The sequence below is a fragment of the Delphinapterus leucas genome, chromosome 11 (genome assembly GCF_059928025.1).
Source record: "Delphinapterus leucas isolate spDelLeu-1000000601 "Yukka" chromosome 11, BTC_Dleu_Yukka2, whole genome shotgun sequence".
In the NCBI taxonomy this organism is placed as follows: domain Eukaryota; kingdom Metazoa; phylum Chordata; class Mammalia; order Artiodactyla; family Monodontidae; genus Delphinapterus; species Delphinapterus leucas.
The window spans coordinates 60,220,452-60,238,381 of record NC_143139.1 but is presented as its reverse complement, the minus strand read 5'-3'; the positions used below and the strand labels follow the sequence as shown (position 1 = coordinate 60,238,381).

Below are 17,930 nucleotides of genomic sequence, written 5' to 3'. Positions count from 1 at the left end.
CCTTCTTATTGAGACCTCCGTTGCACTCCTCCTTGAAATTGCCAAAGGATTCTGGGGTTTCCTGAATTCTTAGGGATTGAGTCTATAAATGGAAGGCAGAATGAGAACTAAAGTCTAATCTGGCAACTAAAGGCCACAGCATTTGCCTCTGTCTCAGTTGTTGCAAACTGTTTCCACAAATCAGGTGGACTTTTGTCCCCTGCTGTGGACTGGTGCTGCTCACCCAGATCTTGGATCTTCTACATTTAGATTACAGTCCTTTCAGTGCACTTTCTCATGCTCGACTGTTGCTACTTAAGTGGACCATTCATGTAAGAGGGGTTGGGTGGGGATGAGCTTGCAGCCTCAGTTGTCTATTCTGTTAGAATCTGCTTTCTGTATAGGTCTCCAGATGAGAAACTGTCCAGGTCACCAACTAGACCTTCCCTTCTCACCTCTGATGCCTTTGGTGATCTTTTCTGCCATTGAGATTAGCAGGAGAGTTTCTATGAATAAATGTGGTTTAAAACCTTAGAATATTATTTTTCATGATTTTTTATTACAAAGGCTAGTTGTTTCACATTGTTAAGAATTTTATAGAGTACTTTTTGAAATAGGTTTTTAATTCCTTGGTTCACTCTTTGGAGCAAGATTGTGGATTTGCCCATAATTAGAATCCATCATCCAGAAAACAGGTATAATTTAGGGTCATAAACGTTTCCTCTAGTTTAGCTGTGATACCTTGGTCATGTCTTATAGCCTGTTTATGTGTAGGACCCTCATTCGTGAAATGAAGGGATTGGATTAAAATAGAATCTACCTTAGATATCCATTTTTTGGCTCATAAACTCCTTCTATAGTAATGTATGATCTCACTAACTTCGTTAGGTTTTTAAAAATCATTTCATCATCTTTTGTGTTATATGATAAATAAATAAATATAAATTTTAAAATTAATATATTATTACAGATTATAAGCTTAGCATTATTACTTGAAGTCCTGGTTTCTTCAGGATAGCCCTAGGTTTTTTGTTTTTTTTTTTTTTTTGCGGTACGCGGGCCTCTCACTCTTGTGGCCTCTCCCGTTGCGGAGCACAGGCTCCAGATGCGCAGGCTCAGTGACCATGGCTCACGGGCCTAGCCGTTCCACAGCATGTGGGATCTTCCCGGACTGGGGCACGAACCCGTGTCCCCTGCATCAGCAGGCGGACTCTCAACCACTGTGCCACCAGGGAAGCCCCTAGCCCTAGATTTTATATATTATCCTGGTGATTATTAGTAGCACTTACCATTCTCAAACTTTTCCAATTTGTATGACAAACTCTTTGGTTGTTTAAATACAATCTTAATAATAGTTATAAAAAAATACATTTAAGCTTTTTCTAATTTAACAAGTAATACCAGCTATTCAATTCTTAAAAGTTAATTATGTGGGTTTCCCTGGTGGCGCAGTGGTTGAGAGTCCGCCTGCCGATGCAGGGGATACAGGTTCGTGCCCCGGTCCGGGAAGATCCCACATGCCGCGGAGCGGCTGGACCCGTGAGTCATGGCCGCTGAGCCTGCGCGTCCGGAGCCTGTGCTCCGCAACGGGAGAGGCCACAACAGTGAGAGGCCCACGTACTGCAAAAAAAAAAAAAAAAAAAAAATTAATTATGTAACTGAACACATTATTAAGGGGCCAGAAATGTAAAATGATATCTATCACGTTTAGTTGGGAACCAATTGTACATTAAAATGAAGATATAAATTTAACTCTACGTGGCAACATCAACAAAACTGCTTATTTTATAAGACTGAACTTCTTGTATTTTGCTCTTAAAATTGTGAAGTGTTTTATTTACAAAATTATATTTTGCTCCTAATAGATGAATTGAGAGAAAGGATCTGTGTTGCTATTTGCCAGCCTTTGTTCTCAAATGAGACATTTTGTTATGGATAATCTTTAACTGCAATAAAAAAAACAACAACTCCGTATTATTGGTAAACTGTTTTCTTTTTTAACAGTTTTGTGTGTGTGTGTGTGTGTGTGTGTGTGTGTGTGTAACTAGAGACACCTTGATGTGCTGTATAAATATTTTGGTCAGTTAACAACCTGTGGATTTGGTAAAGAGAATCTTAAGGAAACGTATAGAATATCATTATTTTATTTTATTTTTTTAACATCTTTCTTGGAGTATAATGGCTTTACAATGTTGTATTAGTTTCTGCTGTATAACAAAGTGAATCAGCTATACGTATACATATATCCCCATATCCCCTCCCTCTTGCGTCTCCCACCCACCCTCCCTCTCTCACCCCTCTAGGTGGTCACAGAGCACCGAGCTGATCTCCCTGTGCTATGCGGCTGCTTCCCACTAGCTATCTATTTTACGTTTGGTAGTGTGTATATGTCCATGCCACTCTCTCACTTCATCCCAGCTTACCCTTCCCACTCCCTGTGTCCTCAAGTCCATTCTGTAGTAGGTCTGTGTCTTTATTCCCGTCTTGCCCCTAGGTTCTTCAGAACCACTTTTTTTTTCTTGTGGAACTAGAGACACCTTGATGTGCTGTATAAATATTTTAATCAGTTAACAACCTGTGGATTTGGTAAAGGAAATCTGAAGGAAACATATGGAATATCTTTTTTTTTTTTTTTTTGCGGTACGCGGGCCTCTCACTGTTGTGGCCTTTCCTGTTGCAGAGCACAGGCTCCGGACACGCAGGCTCAGCGGCCATGGCTCATGGGCCGAGCCGCTCCGTGGCATGTGGGTTCTTCCCGGACCGGGGCACGAACCTGTATCCCCTGCATTGGCAGGCAGACTCTCAACCACTGTGCCACCAGGGAAGCCCTGGAATATCTTTTTAATATTCCTTGTGAATTTGTATTTCAACATCGGTCTTCTTTAGCTGTCTGTCTTTAGCTGATGATACAACATAGATACAAATTAAACAGTGAATATGAACAAAAACTATTGAGAACTGCATAATGGTCAAAACTGCCTGTGGATGGTATTCTGATGATGATACACTGGGTGAGGTCTGGCTTGTGAACCATTACACATGCTCACTTAACATTCTCAACAAGGCATCCAGCTTGTTCGTGCTGCTGGTGGAGCAGGGGCCCTCTGCAGGCCCTCGTGGCAGGGCAGCCACAATCACGGCTCACATGCCGGTTGCCCTGGAATCTACAGCTGGTTTTTGCTGCTGCACTACCTCTGTGAGAGCATCACTCTGTGGGCATAGCTTTCTTCCACCGTGATTACTGCTGCCATTGCCGTTGGTCTTGGGAAAAGCTTGACTACTCTATTGGACCATCGCACTCCAACTGTGAGTGCTATTCTTTGTCTTAATTTCCCTTAGTAAAACGTAGGCCAGGAAGTACATTTCATCATTTTAAGATTTTTGAGCATTTTTTAAAAAATTAACTTATTTTATTTATTTATCTTTGGCTGCATTGGGTCTTTGTTGCTGTGCACGGGCTTTCTCTAGTTGCAGCGAGCAGGGGCTACTCTTTGTTGCAGTGCACGGGCTTCTCGTTGCGGTGGCCTCTCTTGTTGTGGAGCACGGGCTCTAGGTGTGCGGGCTCAGTAGTTGTGGCACACAGGCTCAGTAGTTGTGGCTCATGGCCTTAGTTGCTCCATGGCATGTGGGATCTTCCCGGACCGGGACTCGAATCCATGTCCCCTGCCTTGGCAGGTGGATTCTTAGCCACTGAGCCACCAGGGAAGCCCGGATTTTGAGCATTTTAAGGATTTAGTTTGAGGATAAAGAAAGGGAAGTACAGCCTATATAGAACATTTTGAAGTTACTGCCTCTCCTGTTCTTGGAGTTTCTTATGTGAGCAGGTTCTTGCTTCATTCCTGGTAGCCAGGAACAGCTCAGCCCCTACCCAGTCACTAGAACTGTTGTTAATGTATTTAGGCTTCGGTGTTTGCTAAGGTAAGTCCCAAATCTAAAATATGGAAAGGTTTCCTGTGTTCTTGGGGACTGTGATATTATCTCCCAAGCCCTCCTTTCTTGTTTTAGGATTGACTTCTTTGTGGAATGATTGACAGTGGGCACATCAATTTTCTTTTTCCCCCAGGGAAACGTCACTGTCACCCATTGCAGTGTATTAAGACCCTGAGACTGTGTTCAGCACATGCATTTCCCAATGTCAGAGTAATGTCATAAATAACACCATTTGGGGATGCTAAAAGTTCAGTCCAGGTGGGACTTGTTCAGACTCAGTTTTTTTTCAGTTTCTCTTCATCAAAGAGTCAAGGTGTATTGGGATCTAGTTTTAACCACAAAACCTTTAACAATACCCAGAACATGAGTTAATCAGCCCCAAACACTGCAGTTTTTTTCCATTGTTATATTGCTAAAAATCATTCTGATTATCAAAAGTAAAAAGCTATTTTCATGTCCTTTATGGTAGAATGTGAATTTGGTTAAAATCAGACAAATTTACATTCATAATCTTCAAAGTAGGATGACTTTTACTGTGGAATGTGTGGTCTGATGGATTTTTAGGAAACAACGCTCCAGTGGAGAGCACAGGATCTTAGAGCTCATCCACTTCATTTTCCTTCTGACACTTAACTTCCTTCTAGAATATTCCTGCCAACATGAGCTCTGAGATCAGCTGTGCTGCTCAAGGCTGTTGCTATGTGGATACAGAGCAAGAGACTCTCCAGGGGGCACAGAGGGTACCTGTGAGCCCAAGAGAAGAGAATAAACTTGCAGACCTAATTTCAAGGAGCAATTTTAAATATATTGCACCAAAAAGCTCGTGATCAGTAACGCCTTTGTTAATGAAGAGAATGCACGTCTCTGTCAAGCTTCCTTTTCAGAAAGCAGAGGTCAAAATAATGAGTCCAGTGGAAAAGGGCCCTATGTCAAGAAATGGGCAGAAAACAGGGTTGAAAGTGAAGAAAACTCCCCCAGCACATCATCTTCAGGCTACTGGCATTCAAGGGAGTGGGCTTCTGCCCCTTAAACACCTCTGCATTTGCTTGATTATGTCTTAAATTTTTCAACAGGGAATAAATCCTCCACAACAGGAGATAAATAATGTAAAATCAAAGTGTGGAATTGAAGCTACTGAGTTCTGTCCTACTAGTCAAACTTTGTACAGCTATTTTTAGGGCATGGTTATCTCTCACCTGGGTTACAGTAACAACCTCCTAACTGTCCCCTAACTGGCCTGAGTGATTTTTTTCTGAAACTCATATCTATTCACGTCTTCCCTAATTAAACCCTTTCATTGTCCTCCAGTTGCCCTTAAGCCTTTGACACTCAGAGAGCCTCCCAATCTAATCCCATCTGTTGTTACTATTTCCCCTGCTCCTCTTTCACCATCTTCTTTCAGTTCTTTTAACAGGAAACCCTTTGTTCCCACCCCTTTATACCTCTTGCCCCTTCAAACAAGCTTTCCCCTCATTCCCCACCCTGCTTGATTTTAGGTTTCAGCTTAGAGTAATTTTCTCCAGGGGCTTTTTTGCTGACCTCCCCAATAGGGGTTAGAGACAGCCTAGGCCTGCTGGGTTCTCATCACAGCCCTTAGTGCCCTGTATTGTTCAAGCTGTTTTGTTGTCTATGTCTTCCACTGGGTTGGAGTTTCTGGGCATGTCTTGTTGTCCATGGTATCCCCCACCCCTCCCATAGTACTAACTTGGAATAGATGCTCAATAAACAGCTGTGAATGGATGATCAGATGGACAGATGAATGAATGAATGAAACCTTTCCTTTTCTAATAAGAGAAAATGATGAAGAGAATAGTTGGAAAAAAGTGTGCTGGCTGAAGATGAAGGGAGCAATCTTTTCCTTACTTGAATCACTGTACTTTCCTTAAAACAGTCAGGACAAAAAAAAATTAAGTTGTTGGTTGGTTGGTTTTAAATCTTGCTACCTGTGAAATCTTGCTGCTGTGCGCCTCTGTTTTGTTTTCTATCATGGCCTTCTTTACAAGAAATTTGTTATAAAAGAACATTATTCCAAGGTATCACTGTACAGAATTCAGTGTCACAAATATTTGTACTTGGTAATGTTCAGTGGGCACAGTCATTTAATCTCCAGTGTAGCTCTCACATGAATGTTATAAGTATTTCTGTCTACCTGGGACATCTGAGCTGGTAGGAAGAATATAGGACCGGAAAGCTGGAGGCTTGGGGTTCGTTCTTATTTGAATCATCACCTATGTATCTAATATTAGGACACTAAACTTTCTATAACTAATTGCATTTAAGTAAATGCATCATCTTTGAAATGCACTGGTGCTTTTTCTGACATCTTACATTGTGTGAAGATATAATGAAATAGCATATATGACAGTACTGTAAGCTACTCTACAAAATATGCATGCTGGGCTTCCCTGGTGGCGCAGTGGTTGAGAATCTGCCTGCCAATGCAGGGGACACGGGTTCGAGCCCTGGTCTGGGAAGATCCCACATGCCGTGGAGCAACTGGGCCCGTGACTCACAACTACTGCGCCTGCGCGTCTGGAGCCTGTGCTCCGCAACAAGAGAGGCCGCGACAGTGAGAGGCTCGCGCACTGCGATGAAGAGTGGCCCCCGCTTGCCACAACTAGAGAAAGCCCTTGCACAGAAACGAAGACCCAACACAACCAAAAATAAATATACATACATAAATAAATTTATATAAAAAAATATATGCATGCTAAGAAATATGATAGGAAGGGTAATAGCCAAGGAGTTTGGAGACCTGTAGCTAGCCTTATTTGTACTATTCATTATCCACTGTTTCTCTACTGCTCTCTTATCAAACAAAATAAAGCATAAAATAAGAAAGCTAGGCAGAGTGTTCTTTTGAGATTCCTTTTAGCACTTATGTTCAATCTAAGAAACTTGAGTATCTTTTACTCATTAAATTTCTTAAAGATTCCCATTGCTCTTTAATCCTTTCTTCAATTTCATGGGTTGCTGTAGTTCAGTGGCTGTCACAGGCAGTGTTGTCTTTTCTTTTTGTTCCATTGCAGTTATTTTCTGAATGTTCCAGATGTGCACCTTCTACTTTGATATATCTACACATTTCCTTAGAATGGAGTGTTTAAAATCTACCCAGGAACCAGTATTTGCTAAAAGCTCTTTGTGTTTGCCTCCACAGCTATCCAAGATGACTTCAGTAATTGTATTCTGTAGAGCCCGGCAGGGATTATGTTACCCGAAATATTTTTCTTGCTTCTTGGCTTTTAAATTGATGTTCAGAACACCTATTCCCCAGTGCTCAGCCTGAAGGAAAGACAGTTCTCTGTTTCCCTGCTAATGCTAAACCAAAAAGGCCAATTCCAATTAAACAGTCTAGGAGATTCTAGTTGAATGGTGAATATTAGCATCTTTCAAAGCTAGACCACATGCCTTTAGGTGGTTTGTGGCTTTCTATTGTGCAATACAAGGGACAGATGTCTCACAAGTCAAAAAAGAATGTGGAAAATAGAGATGAAACATGATTGATTTTCAGGGGAAAAATCACTTCATTCTAGTACCTGCTTAGTTTTGCTGTTGCAAATGAGTAGCAGCTTATTCTCAGTTGTACTCTCCATTATTAATTTAAGTGGGCTCTTCATGCGTGTGTGCAATTTTCATTCAGACCCCTTAATCACTATGTGGAATATTTGTACTTGGTTTCTTACAAATTGATAAGCATAGCTACAGGGAAATCTGTGTGGAAATTCTATTTTCCAACCGTTTGGTGGTTTCTCCTTAATTAGGTCTTGGGGTATCTCGGGCTTCACTAATTTGTGTTTAATTGGATGGGAAAAATTCTGGCAGCAGCAGGAACCTTCCTCTGCCCCATAAATTAGAAAATGCCATCATTCAGGCACTCAGGTAAATCTTTTTGAAAAACCTGCAATAACCTGTAAATCTTTTTTAAAAACCTGAAAAATTCTGGTGGCAGCAGGAACCTTCCTCTGCCCCATAAATTAGAGAACGCCATCATTCAGGCACTCAGGTAAATCTTTTTGAAAAACCTGCAATAAGACTTTTACAGAGATGGTTATGAGAACCATACAGTATTATCCAAACACAGGAACAAAAGTTGTTCTTAATGGGATATTAGTTGCTATCTGTGGATTTGTTCTTACTTGCTGCTTTGCAGCTGCTATTGTAGGCAAGAACAAGGGAAGAAATAATGCTCTGAGCTGATGAAAACAGATGCTAGAAGCAATTATTACCAAGTTGTGGTTAGAGAAACAATCTGAGAAACAATTTTACAAAGTTCCCAGAAGGGTTTGTGCAAGCTACACACAACCAGGCACAATGTAACACACTACAGGAGGATTCAGTGATAAAAGTGACACTCTTCGGACAGACTTTAGTATTGAGCTGCAGGGTTGAAAGGCTCTGAACCTTTGAGATGAACAAATTCCTATAAAGAGGTAGTACACCCTCAGGGTTAAGAAGCTGAACTCCAGAATCAGACAGACCTAGCTGATATCAGACCTTAGGCAAGTTACTTGACTCTTTGGGGCCGCAATTTTCTTGTTGGTATAAAGGGGGTAATGATAAGCTCTTTCTGTTGTTTTGAGAATGGAATTAGATAGTGCTTTCCAGGCACATAAGTATTTAATAGTATGTGTCAATAAATGGTGTCTATTATTGCTGTTGTTACTAACAGGTTGTACCTTGGTGTGGACTTCATTGATCCAGAGTATTTGGTCACAGACTGAGCATATCCAAATACTGTGTAGTACATTATAGCCTAGGACTGACTCAGAAATTCCATTTTGCAAAGAATTTTAAAGACTGTAGGTTTCACCTTCCAAATGGCTGCAACAATATTTCCCCAGCCCATTTGTTTGATAATATGGCCTTGCCACTCCTCCCAAGAGATGGGGTCTATGTTTTCTTCCCTTGCTTCTGAATGGACTTGTGAGTGTTTTAACTTGGACTTGTGAGTGTTTTAACCAATAGAGTATGGAGGGAGGGACACCACGTGACTTCAGAAACTAGATCAGAAGCAGTAATACAGCTTTCATGTGGTTGGCTGGTCACGCTGGGAGCCTGACTCCCCTGAGGCTGCCATGCTGTGAAGAAGCCAAATCACGTGGAGAAGACATAGATAGGTACTCTGGTTGGCAGGCTTAATCTCTGAGTCATTCTCACCCAGTCACCAGACGTGTAATTGAGTCTTCAAATGATTCCAGCCCCCAGTCACTGAATTATCCCCAGCCTTAGGGTCTTCCCAGCTGAGACCTCAGACATCATGGAACACAGAGAAGCCAGCCCCACTGTGCTCTTTCCAAATTCCTGACCAATAGAAATTTTGAGTGTAATAAAATGGTTGTTTAAGCCACTGAGTTTTGGGGTAATTTGTTACATAGCAAAGATAACTGAGATAGAAATTTCTCCTAGTTTGGCCAGTTCTGCCGTCTGTGGATTTTCCAACTTTTCTCAATCAATTAGTCATCATTTACCATGTCCCTTTTTATACAAGACACTGTGCTGGAACAGGAATAAGCCAACACATTCAAATAGAAAATAAACACAGAATAAAGAGTGTTATAGGAATCATATAATTAGAGCTGCATAGCATAGAGTAATTCAGACATGGCCATAGTATAAATTCAAAAGAATAAGACTTTACCTTGGACTGAGGCAATCTTGGAAGGCTTCATGTAAAGAAGAGGCTTATATAGGGCCTTGAATTATAGGTGGGAATTGAATAAATAGAAAAGGGAGAAGAGAGAATTCCTGACAAAAATGTGAAAAAAAATTAAGATTTTGGAAGAAATGAGATGTGTGCACTGTATCTTAAAATTAATCTGCCAGAGCAGTATTTATTGTATTTACAAAATAATATTTACAAGGAGGAGTGCTTTTAGTTATGTTGCTAATTCTAAGAGACTTACTTAGCACTTTATATAGACTGAATTAACTAGAAATATATTGATATTAGTGATATCTTAGTTGGGGTAATTTCCGCAAGATTGATAAGCAAACTCTACCTCCTATAAAAATATAATTTACAAGTTACTAGAACACACTGAATTTTCTACAAACTGCAACAAATGTGTTATAACTGATGTAAAATCTCAAAGTTACATATCAATAGCCCTTAGAACTGTTAAATCAAATCATGTAATCTTATAGAACAGTGCTTTGCTCTTTTGGGGACACATATTTAAATAGAACCTAAAATTTTGATGACAAGACATAGAATAGATATGGATATAACTTAAATTTTATAGTAACTAATATATAAGTATTCACTAAACATCCTCATTTTTTTTAAACAAAAAGGAATGGCTAACCCAGGCCTTTGCATTCTCAAGGCCGCTGTGACAACTTCTCTTTAAGTTCTTTTGAGAGGTATGGACTCTACGTTAACTATAAATTCAAATTTTGGAATTAAAAAGTTTCCAGAATCTGCTTCAACATAACTAGTGGCTGGAGTGCATCACTTTGTAAATAGCAGATTCTCCTGCTGAACAGCTGAGCTTCCTGCTTTTGCTGACATTGGGGCCACCTGATCTCTCCTTAAATTCTTCTGTGTGACCTTAGTTCTACCCTGTGGAATAGAGCAGAGTAACGTGAGGCCTCCTCCTACATGACAAGCATTCAATTGCTTGAGGGCGGCACCCATACAAGCTCGGCATCTTCTCTTTTCTTGGCTAATAACCCCATGTTCTCTCATATGACCATCTTTCCAGACCCTTCTTCATCCTGTTGTCCTCAGAATCGTTTTCACAATGTCTTTCTTAAAATGTTGCCCAGAATGATTATAATGTTCTAGCTGTTGGGAGAAATGCCTTGATTTTCAGACAGTAAATGTTTACATTGATCTGAGTCTAACCACTGGGAAGTGAGGGTTTATTTTTTCAATGCTGAGGAAAGTATTTTATGACAATTAATTTGGTGGTGTAAAAACATTCTTCGGCTTGAACATCCCCAAATTTATAGAAACTTTTTAATCCAAAGGAACCTTTGAAGCTTCAGCATTATGTCAGACTTTAGGTAGATTTCATTGGGAGATTTTCTGGCTCAGTGAGTCACCTAGCTCTTCCTTGATCTTGAGCTTTCTCCTTCAGGTAACCTAGAGTCTCCATTATGGCCCATGATACATAGTATACCTGGCTCTGCCAATGACAGACACCTGCCGTATTAATTGTGACTATTCCAATGTTGTGCCACTAGCCACATATGTCCATTTAAAATTGAAGTTATGTAATTAAAAACAAGGGCTTCCCTGGTGGCGCAGTGGTTGAGAGTCCGCCTGCCGATGCAGGGGACGCAGGTTCGTGCCCCGGTCCAGGAGGATCCCACATGCCGCGGAGCAGCTGGGCCCATGAGCCATGACCGCTGAGCCTGCGCGTCCGGAGCCCCGCAACAGGAGAGGCCACAACAGTGAGGGTCCCGCGTACCGCAAAAAATTAAAAACCAAAAAAGGACAAAAAAAACCCAAATTGAATTAAAAATTCTGTTCCTCAATTGCACTTAAGTCACACTTAAGTGCTTGACAGTCACATGTGGCTGGTGACTACTGTATGGGACAGCACAGCTACAGAGCATTTCTTTCATTGCAGAAAATTCTTTTGGACAGTGCTGCCTTTTAACTTCACTCATGCCACTTAGATAAAAACATGGAATATGTGAGAATTTTTTAATATATAAATGGAAAATAATATGATAAAATGGATATGGGCATAGACATTTCTGACATTAACTATTTTGTTATATAATATCTAGTCCAGTGTTTTACCAGAGATGCCTAGTAATTAAGAATTTGGGCTTTGGAGACAAGCCGTCTGAGTTCAGGTCCCGCCTTCACCATTTTCTAGCTGTGTGATCTTGGGCAAGTTATTTAACTAAGGCCCTAGTTTCCTTAACTGTAAAACAGACTGAATGAGTTTCTTTTTTTTTTTTTTAATTAATTTATTTATTTTATATTTATTTTTGGCAGTGTTGGGTCTGCGTTTCTGTGCGAGGACTTTCTCCAGCTGCAGCGAGCGGGGGCCACTCTTCATCACGGTGCGCGGGCCTCTCACTGTCGCGGCCTCTCCCGTTGCGGAGCGCAGCCTCCAGACGCGCAGGCTCAGTAGTTGCGGCTTACGGGCCTAGCCGCTCCGCGGCATGTGGGATCTTCCCGGACCGGGGCACAAACCCGTGTCCCCTGCATTGGCAGGCGGATTCTTAACCACTGCACCACCAGGGAAGCCCTGAATGAGTTTCTTAATGTGATTGCTAAGATCAAAGGAGATAAGGCTTGTAAAAATACTTGTATATTTTTATAGCACAATGTCTAACTCTTATAAGCTATCAACATAAACATAAGGCATCATTGTTATTATTATTTATAGAAATGTAATTTTTAGCCCAAAGTACTCATCACAGAATGTGTGCATAAACAAGATGTAGCACTTTATTAAATGAATTGGATTTGATAGGAAGCAAGCGGAAAGCAAATGCATTCTTTCCCATTCCTGTCCCTTTAATCCCATTCTGCTGAATCGTTCTTCCCTTCCCTTGGGTGAAATTGAGGCTGATTCCATAGCTTTTCATGTGATGTAAGTATCATTCCCAGGGAATTAAACAGTCTCCTTCAGTTCAATACATAAGCTTTAATTTCTCATCTCATTCAGCTCATCTCAGTTCCGGCTAAAACTCTGAAATGGAAAGGTGGGTTTGGGTGCTCTCTTTCCCCCTTCTTCCCCGTTCTGGCACTCCTTCCTCATTTACTAGGCTGCTTCAGGATTCTCTGGAGTTGGGAAGGGATGGGTGGGAAAAATATACACACTGGAAAGGTCTTCCCGAGCTCTCTCGGCTCTCCACTATCTCTGCTGTGGCAGACATGCCAATACTGGCTCATGGTGAGGTTTTATGAGTAACTAGGAGTGCCCCACAGCTGTGGCTTGTCCATCTGCAGGTCCCTGACACAGTGGTGTCTCCAACAGTCAGTCATTTACAGTTTCCTCCCCAACCTCTGACTTCCAGAGGCTCCTCGGATTCTCCCTGGGGGTGTCACGGCACCCTTGCAGGCGACCTTTATATTCAGGGTTCATATAAAGAGGATTAAAGCTCAGCTCTCTTCGACAGAATCCATATTTGGTCTTCAGAATACATACACTTTTGTCCCACCATTGAGGAGAGAACAGTTAACTCCATTATAGTCTTCTTTCCTCACGCTGCTCTCAGGGGAATCAAGAGTTCATGTTTAAATTTTTTCCAGTGTGAGTCAGATACAACAGCCCATGTCACCTAACTTTCAGGAGACACCGGGATAGCTCTCCTGGTGTGACTCTGAAGCCTCCTCATTTAGTCTGGTTGGTGGGGGGTAGAAGCACTTCCTTCCTCTACACCTTTGTGTGTTGGGCCAGAGGGATGCATAACCTGCTGACAAGCCCTTTTGAGGAAATCACCGCCTACATTCTTTAAGTAGAGGTGGTGAGCCAGACTCCACCATCATGTGTGTCGGGAGCTCACACACCAAGTTTTACAGTGTCTTAGCCTTGAGTTAATAGGAAAATTGATTGAACATTCTGTTCTAATTGTGCTCATGGAGGCTGTAAGATCGATACTTAGGCAAAGTAGAAAGCAGTCGGTTTTCAGGGATTCAGAAGTCATCACTTAGTGCTCAGGATATAGCTGCTGACTAGTACTTCAGTGTATTTAGACAAGGAACCAGGGCAAAAACGATTTCAAGAGGGTCATACACATTGCATGGTGATCAATGGAAGGCTACAGGGTTTCTTGGTAAGGACCTTTTCTTCTTTATAACTTTTTTCTTTCTTTTTTTTTTTGTGGTACGCAGGCCTCTCACTGTTGTGGCCTCTCCCGTTGCGGAGCACAGGCTCCGGACGCGCAGGCTCAGCGGCCATGGCTCACGGGCCCAGCCGCTCTGTGGCATGTGGGATCCTCCCGGACCGGGGCATGAACCCGTGTCCCCTGCATCGGCAGGCAGACTCTCAACCACTGCACCACCAGGGAAGCCCTATAACTTTTTTTCTTTACTGTGGCAATCTGTCTTTTAAAGAAGCTGCCCCTGAACTCTGGCTTTTCATTGTTAGATTGGTCTGGGCATTCATCTCTGTTTCACTGATCACACTGGGTGGTAAAAGAAATGTTGATCTAGTGACAAAGGAAAATGACCTGTTCTATTCCTTGGCCATAACGTAGCTTCTGAATGTAGTAGTTCTATTAGACTTGACTCCTTCCCTGTCTATGACAGGGATACCATGCTCCACTGTCCTTTATTAACCATTTTCTTATTTCCCAGAGATACAGCCTGGGAGTTAGGTGACCCTCCCAATTAATGATCATCCTGGTCACATAAAAAGAACATAAAAATGGTGACATAGTATATCATATAATGTATAAGATAATATTTATAATATATAAATAATATTTAAAGTGCAAAGTGACAGTGTTAGCAATGGCAGTCATATTAAGCCAGAGATATTTTAATATATACAGAATGAGTAAACAATAATAGTAAATCTCCACTGATTTGGATAAAATGAATATAGTAACCAAATTAATAAAACCAGTGATACCTTCTACTTACAGTATAGTTATATTACTTTTATGTAAATTATTCTATGGTATTTAGAAACAGTTTGCTCTTTTAAATAGGTAACCATTTGCTTTGCGACCTTCCACTTTTTTTGTTTAAAATGCCAGCATTTTTTCATAAGAAAAAAGATATATTTCAACTAATTTTCAAATTGTTTTGTTAAATCTGTGAAGATTTTCTGTACTTGATACTCATCATGGGGTTAAAAAATGCATTTAGGGACTTCCCTGGTGGCGCAGTGGTTCAGAATCTGCCTGCCAATGCAGGGGACATGAGTTCGAGCCCTGGTCCGGGAAGATCCCACATGCCGTGGAGCAACTAAGCCCGTGCGCCACAGCTACTGAGTCTGCGCTCTAGAGCCCGCGAGCCACAACTACTGAGCCCTGTGCCACAACTATTGAAGCCCGCGCGCCTAGAGCCCATGCTCCACAACGAGAGAAGCCGCTGCAATGAGAAGCCCACGCACCACAATGAAGAGCAGCCCCCACTCGCTGCAACTAGAGAAAGCCCACGGGCAGCAAAGAAGACCCAACACAGCCAAAAGTAAATAAATAAAATAAACGCATTTAAAATCATCTCATTAACTCTTAAGAAAATGAAATTGGATTTTTATTTATCCATTCTTTTTGGGTGTGTGGGGCGGTTCAGCTAAGCTCCATGGTTGTGCACGGTTGTGCACAATTACGGAGACTCTCATCAGGGCTCAGTAATGTACTCCCCAAGCTTCCACTCCCTATGGCTGAACTTCAGCAGGGGGCACTTATGTCCCATGAGATCCTGTGCCAGAGCCCTAGAATTTCATCATTGAAAAGACTTTCAAATCTGGAACTAAATCCACATGAAACCAGGCTACTGGAACAATAACTGGTTTTGTGTGTCTTCTCTGTAGGGATTCCTGCTGACTTCGTAGGTCGTCACCTTCGGGGGCTTTCCTTCCTGACCAAACATATCATTTGTACAGAGTAATGTCAAGGCTTAGAAGCCATGGATATTTGGAAGCAACTAACTGATACTAGACTCTTGACTAACAGTACATAATGGATCATTATGCAATCTTCAACCCAACCTAGGGTATGAAAGATAATTTGAGCTTTTAAAATAAAAATTAGCTATACAGATTTTCTAGAGAGAAAACTTAAGACTTAATGGCAGAGATGATATCAGAGATGAATCCAGCCGTCTGGTGAGTGTGCCGACCTCCGTTGTGTTTCTTTGGCATTTTTCTCACGTGTTTCTTCTGACGCGCAAACCAAGCAGTAAAAGCATAATATTGATCTCAATCTTTTATACCCTTAGGAGAGGACCCTTCCATTCTTTTATTGTTTTTGCAAGCCTGTGATTACAAGGCTTTGACATTTGGGTAAAAGTAAATGCTACAGCAGAAATTGTATGTTAATGATTTTCCAAGATCTAAATATTTAATATTCTGGCTATGTTTTCCATGCTTGAATGAGATTGTGTGAGAATATTATATTACTTTTTAAAAAATCTTCATATAATGGTGTAAAATTCTTTTCTTCTTTTTCTAGGCTGTTAGTTAATTTCTCATATATTTAACAGAGCCACATTTTAAAAATGGGACTTTTTTTTTCTAAATTTATTTACTTATTTATTTTTGGCTGCGTTGGGTCTTCATTGCTGCGAGTGGACTTTCTCTAGTTGCGGTGAGCGGGGGGCTAATCTTTGTTGTGGTGCCTGGGCTTTGTTGTGGCTTCTCATTGAGGTGGCTTCTCTTGTTGCAGAGGACGGGCTCTAGGCACGTGGGCTTCAGTAGTTGTGGCTCGCGGGCTCTAGAGCCCAAGCTCAGTAGTTGTGGCGCACAGGCTTAGTTGCTCCGTGGCATGTGGGATCCTCCCAGACGAGGGATTGAAAGAATGGGACTTTTCAATGCCTATCTTCTATTGCTAAGAGAGGCAGAATTGCGTAGTAATTAAGAATGTAAACTCCAGAGTTCTCCACTTGCCTTTGGATCTTGGCTTTCCCACTTAGTAATGATGTGATCTCATCAGTAAAATGAGGAAAATGATAGTATTCACTTTCCAGAATTCATTCATTCTACAAATACTTGTTGAACGTCATCTATGTGCCAGAAAGTTTGCTAACCACCCAGAATACAAAAGTTAGCAACACCACAGGGTTATTGCCTTTCTGGAATTTACAGTTTCGTATAGAAATGTTGTCTTCTGGTGATCAGTCCACTTGGTTTTATTCTAAATTTAGTAATGAGTTTAGATTTGCTTAATTGTTTAGACTCTGGTCATCGATAACAGATTAAACTGTTTAGAGTGAATGGATATGAATACACTAACTCATTTAGCAATAGGTTGGGTGGAATAATATATTAAAAACTTAAACTTTCAGCTGTAAAATAAGTCACAGGGATGTAATCTACACATAAGGAATATAGTCAATAATATTGTAGCGTTGTATGGTGACGGATGGTAACTGGACTTATTGTAGTGATTATTTCATAATGTATAAAAATATTGAATCACTGTGTCGTACACCTGAAACTAGTATAACATTGTATGTTAAGTATAACTTTAAGAAAAAGATTACTGGGGCTTCCCTGGTGGCACAGTGGTTAAGAATCCACCTGCCAATGCAGGGGACACAGGTTCGAACCCTGGTCCGGGAAGATCCCACATGCCACGGAGCAGCTGAGACCCGTGCGCCACAACTACTGAGCCCATGCACCACAACTACTGAAGCCCGCGCACCTAGAGTCCGTGCTTCGCAACAAGAGAAGCCACCACAATGAGAAGCCCGCACACCACAATGAAGAGTAGCCCCCGCTCGCTGCAACTAGAGAAAGCCCGCTCACAGCAACAAAGACCCAACGCAGCCAAAAATAGATAAATAAAATAAATAAATTTAAAAAAAGATTACTTACACCTACATCTGACACCTACTAGTTGACATCTAGTAGGATGTCAACTAAAGAGTGAATATGGGTGTATAATCTAAAACAAAACCAAAAAACCCCAGTATACTCCTGAGCCTTATTACATGTTTTGGTTTGAGCATTACCAGGTTGCAAACTGTTTTTTGGTGTGTGCACAATAAACTTTTACTAATCACTAAAACAAAACTGAAACCAAACCAATACCACCCCCCACCAGAAAAAAAAAAACAAGGAAAAAAAAGGATAGAAAGTGAGTGTTATGGGTAGAAGAGTAAATAAGATATTAGGAGGAACTCATATGGATATTATGAGTGAATTTTCAATTTATTATACAGAGAAGTTATGAGGGAAGCATTCGAGAGATATGAGGTCTATATTGTCATGGCAAAAATGAAAACAAATATTCTTTTGATCTTCGCAGGCTGAAATTAAAAAAGAATTGCAGTAGTCAAGATCACAGAGTGTCTAGAAGAATATTTTTTATTTTAAGCAGTACATTCGGAAACAAAAAATAGAAATCTATGTGTAAAGAAGGAGAAGATTATAAAAAAA

The 17,930-nt window shown here is 41.0% G+C and overlaps 1 long non-coding RNA gene across 1 annotated transcript in view; it reads left to right on the top strand.

The window, feature by feature from the left end:
- The window catches only part of LOC149748034 (uncharacterized), a 72,012-nt gene that overhangs the window by 24,561 nt on the left and 29,521 nt on the right, over positions 1-17,930 (top strand). The window contains exon 1 of the long non-coding RNA XR_016394980.1: positions 1-17,930. This exon is cut by the window's left edge and continues 24,561 nt beyond it. This is a non-coding gene — a long non-coding RNA (uncharacterized LOC149748034).